This window comes from Cebus imitator, unplaced genomic scaffold (genome assembly GCF_001604975.1).
Source record: "Cebus imitator isolate Cc_AM_T3 unplaced genomic scaffold, Cebus_imitator-1.0 Scaffold295, whole genome shotgun sequence".
In the NCBI taxonomy this organism is placed as follows: domain Eukaryota; kingdom Metazoa; phylum Chordata; class Mammalia; order Primates; family Cebidae; genus Cebus; species Cebus imitator.
In genome coordinates this window covers 2103616-2108910 of record NW_016107610.1, presented here as the reverse complement: position 1 = coordinate 2108910, position 5295 = coordinate 2103616, and positions in this window count along the sequence as shown.

Here is a 5295-nt window from a genome sequence, read left to right as displayed (position 1 = left end):
GCAGAGATGGGGTTTCACCATGTTGGCGAGGCTGGTCTCAAACTCCTGACCTCAAGTGATCCGCCTATCTCAGCCTCCTGAAGTGCTGGGATTACAGGCGTGAGCCACCGTGCCTGGCGTAATTTTTGTATGTGGACCATCATGTTCTTATAAAACTCTGCTTTCTTTGGTGTTTTACTAACCTCTTTATGTGAGAAAATGAAATATATACCATTACTTTTTTTGGTCATGATCATCTAGGTTCTTAATCTTACTCTTTGTTAACTGGAATCTACTTTTTGTTTCAATGCATTCTTCTGACCCTCTGGAATCCTGTTCAAATGCAGATCCATTATTTTTTGGGCTTGTTGCAAAGATAACATCCTGGAATTTCTTTTCATTGCATTCCTAGGTTGGGTCCTTTTTACTGGGTCACATGTTTCATTCTGCCCAGTGCATATCCACTTTTTTTTTTTTTTTTTTTTCCAGAAAAATGTAGAAGTGAAATAAATGTGAGTTCTTGCATCTCTGAAATATCTATTTTACTCTCTCGTGTAAAAGAATTTGTCTGGTATAGAACGATAGATGCGAAGAACTTTCTGTTCAGACTTTGAAGGTTCTGCTTCAATATCTTCTTGTATACATTTTTGCTGATGACAGAACAGATGCCAATCCAATTCTCATTCTTGTTTAGGTAACTTCTGTTTTCCTTTCCTGGAAGCTTTTAAACTCTTCCTTTAATCTTTATTCTTCCAAAATCTCGAAGGATTTGTCAGAGGCATTTGAACAAGAGCAACTCCATCTTGAATAGGGACTGAGACCTACTGGGCTGTACTTCTAGGAGGTTAGGCATTCTAAGTCGCAGGATGAGACAGGAGGTCAGCAAAGACATTAGTCATAAAGACCTTGCTGATAAAACAGGCAGTAAACAAGCTAACTAAAACCCACCAAAACCAAGACGGTGATGAGAGTGACCTATGTTCATCCCCATGGTTCGTTACACACTAATTATAATACATTAGTATACTAGGAGACATTCCCACCAACGCCATGACAGTTTACAAATATCATGGCAACATCAGGAAGTTATCCTATATGGTCTAAAATGGGGAGGAACTTTTAGTTCCTGGAATTGCCCACTCCTTTCCTGGAAAACTCGTGAATAATCTACCCCTTGTTGAGCATATAATCAAGAAGTAACTATAAGTATCCCTAGTGGGGCAGCCCAAGCTGCTGCTCTGCCTCTGGAGTAGCCAGCTTTGATTCCTTTGCTTCTTAATAAACTTGCTTTCAGTTTGTGAACTGGTCCCGAATTCTTTCTTGTGCAAGATCCAAGAACCCCCTTTTGGGGTCTAGATCAGGACTCCTTTCCAGTAACAGGTTTCTGTGTATGTGTGTGTGTGTTTAAATTTGCTGTGTGTACAAATATGAGTGTGTATATATATGTGTTTAAAATTTACTATGCTTGGTACATTTTCAACATAAAGACATGTATCTCTGAGTTACCTGAACTATTTGTTCTCCTAGTATTTCTTTTCTTCCATTTTTTTTTTTTTCTGATTTTTTCCCCTTAACTTCTATTAGGTAGTTAGTAGATATCCTAGACTTAGCATATTTTTTCCAGTCATCTTTTGGAGAAAGATGTTTTTGTTTATTATTCCAATACCATTAAATTTTTATTTTGATGATCATTTTTAATTTCTAAGAGTTCTCTTATTTGCATTGTTCTTTTTCCATAGCAACCTGTTCTTATGATGCAATATCTTCAAATCTCTTCATAGATACTAATTATTTTTCCAAACTTTTCTCTGTTTCTTGTATAGGTTGTACTCCCTGGGAACAGCTCTGTTTGTTCAATAAGTCCCTTTTCTTACTTGCTGTTAGTTTTCTTCAAATGTCTAGACAATACGGGTTGAACATTTAAGGTCTGCATAAAAGCAAAGGACTAGGGCCAGCTGCAATGACTCATGCCTGTAATCTTAACACTTCAAGTGGCTGAGGCAGGAAGATTGCTTGAGGCCAGGAATTTGAGACCAGCCTGGCCAACATAGTGAGAACTCGTCTCAACAAAAAAATTTGCTGGGGCCAGGCACAGTGGCTCACGCCTGTAATCCCAACACTTTGTGAGGCTGAGGTGGGTGGATGATCTGAGGTCAGGAGTTTGAGACCAGCCTGGCCAACATGGTGAAATTCCGTCTCTACTAAAAATACAAGAATTTGCTGGACATGGTGGCATGTGCCTATAATCCCAGCTACTCAGGAGGCTGAGGCAGGAGAATCGCTTGAACTCAGGAGGTGGAGGTTGCAGTGAGCACTCCAACCTGGGTGACAGAGGGGAACTCTGTCTCAAAGGAAAAAAAAAAAGAAATTAGCTGGGCATGGTGGCATGCATCTCTAGTCCCAGCTACTCAGGAGGCTGAGGCAGGAGGATTGCTTGAGCCCAGGAGTTTGAGGCTGTAGTGAGCTATGATCATGCCACTGCGTTCTAGCTTGGGTGACAGAACGAGACCCTGTCTCTAAAAATAAATAAATAAATGACTAGGTAGCTGCTAGAGTTTTATCTGCTGCTGTGGGTTTGGTTTTCATAGCTGACCTCTCTCTGGAATAGGAGGAACAATGTGAACTTTGTATATATAGGGTGGATGTGTCAAATGGGAGGCTTCTTTTTAGGGTACACAGGCAGAAGGCAGAAAGGAGGGCCCTTTCAAATGCCTAAATGAGAAGAGCTTACCTACACTGGAAACTGGATTGTTCCCAAGGCACATCATTTTCTTTAGGGAAGAGTGACTCCTTCTATTTTGGTTTTTAGTTTAGTTTTCCTTTAGTGACTACTGCAGCTAGCCACTTTATATGTATATGTAGCCACTTTATATGTATTTTGGTTTTTAGTTTAGTTTTCCTTTAGTACTGCAGCTAGCCACTTTATACGTAAGACGGGAGTAGGAAGAGTCACAGCATCAACTGGCACAAAGTGGTATAGACTGTTTTTTTTCTTTTTTCTTCTTTTATTTATTTATTTATTTATTTATTTTATTTATTTATTTATTTATTTTTGAGACGGAGTTTCGCTCTTGTTACCCAGGCTGGAGTGCAATGGCGCGATCTCGGCTCACTGCAACCTCCACCTCCTGGGTTCAGGCAATTCTCCTGCCTCAGCCTCCTAAGTAGCTGGGATTACAGGCACACACCACCATGCCCAGCTAATTTTTTGTATTTTTAGTAGAGATGGGGTTTCACCGTGTTGACCAGGATGGTCTCAATCTTTTGACCTCGTGATCCACCCACCTTGGCCTCCCAAAGTGCTGGGATTACAGGCTTGAGCCACCGCACCCGGCCTTCTTCTTTTATTTTTTAAAGACGGGGTTTCACCATGTTGGTCAGGCTGGTCTTGAACTCCCGACCTCAGGTGATCCGCCTGCCTTGGCCTCCAAAGTGGATTACAGGCGTGAGCCAACGTGCCCGGCCTTAGACTGTTTTTCAATTACCCCTTTGATATCAGTCCTATTTCCACTCTGCTTCTGCTGTTAGTCTGGAGCCCCTTAAAGGCATTTTTAGGAAGGAAGATTTCACATTTGCTAAATCTGCACACATTCCAGGTGGTAGTTTTCTTTAGTCTATCTGCTAGTAAATTCCCACCCCATTGCTACTGTGGGAAAAACAACTAGCCCAGGATCCAGTTAAGAATCCCAGTGCAGGCCAGATGTGGTAGCTCATGCCTCTAATCCCAGCACTTTGGGAGGCCAAGGCAGGCAGATCACTTGAGGCCAGGAGTTCAAGACCAGCCTGGCCAACATGGTGAAATCTTTCCTCTACTAAAAATACAAAAAATTAGCCAAGCGTGGTGGTGCACACCTGTATTTCCAGCTACTCAGGAGGCTGAGGCAGGAGAATCACTTGGACCTTCGAGGCAGAGGTTGCAGTGAGATGAGATCACGCCACTGCACTACAGCCTGGGTGACAGAACGAGACTCCTGTCTGAAAAAAAAAAAAAAAAATACAGGCCAGGTGTGGTGGCTCATGCCTGAAATCCCAGTACGTTGAGAGGCTGAGGTAGGAGGATTGCTTGAGCCCAGGAGTTTGAGACCAGTCTCGGCCACATAGTGAGACCCCCACCCATCTCCACAAAAAAATAAAAAATAAAATTATCCTGGTGTGTTGGTGCATATTTGTGGTCCTAGCTGCTCAGGAGGCTGAGGTGGGAGGGTCACTTGAACCAGAGGTTGAGGCTGCAGTGAACTATGATCGTGTCACTGCACTCCACTCTGGTTGACAGAGTGAGACCCTGTCTCAATACAAAAGAATCCCGGGGGCACATCTTAGATAGCAGAGGGATAGGGTACCTTCAGAATGGACTCTGATCAATAGTCTTCCTCACAGGTTAATTTGTATGTTAAAGTTACTGATGGCCGTGCTAAAAATGATTTAACTCCTTCCCTGTGTTATAAGTGAATCGTCATACAGCTACCCAAAGTTCCAGGTACGTTTTCCTTCCAGAGGGAAATGAATCCATTAAGATGTTCAAATTCTAATATTTGTCAACTAAAAATTAAATTTAAAAAAATGTTCATATATTCCAAATCCCCTCTCCCTTCTAGTTATATTTATTGATAAGTTAATTCATTTATATTCTAGAAGTTTCATGCCTCCCTGTTAAATTGGTTAATTCAAATCAATGTATCAAAATAAAGTCTCTGAATACTACAAATCTTGAGCTTCTTAACCTAAAAATGCTGAAGGCTGGACCTCAACTTTTGGCAGAAAAACTACCTCCTCTGTTGGGCACTGGTTTGAGAGGTCAGCCTGACATTCACTGGACACACATGTCATGTCAGAGATATGACATGTGAGCTTATGATGTGCCTGTCAGAGATACCAGGGATCTATGGAATATTATATGAATATTACAAATGAGTAGCAATATTAAAATAAGCTTTAAAAATAATGTTCAATGAATAAACAAGTGAATAAAATTGTTCACATATCAAATGAACAGATGAATCTTAAAGTAGTTGGTGTGTGGGTAGAAAAATTTTAATTCCTTTTATAATATTTTAATTCTGATTTAGTAACAAAGGAGTATTTTTCCACAAAAGGAAAACTCTACAAAACAAGTCTTCTTGGAAAAATAAGAAAAACTTATAATGATTATAATGAAGATAAAAAATTGACTCAATTCCAATAGAAAAAATGAATCATGCCGGGCGTGGTGGCTCAAGCCTGTAATCCCAGCACTTTGGGAGGCCGAGGCGGGTGGATCACGAGGTCAAGAGATCGAGACCATCCTGGTCAACATGGTGAAACCCCGTCTCTACTAAA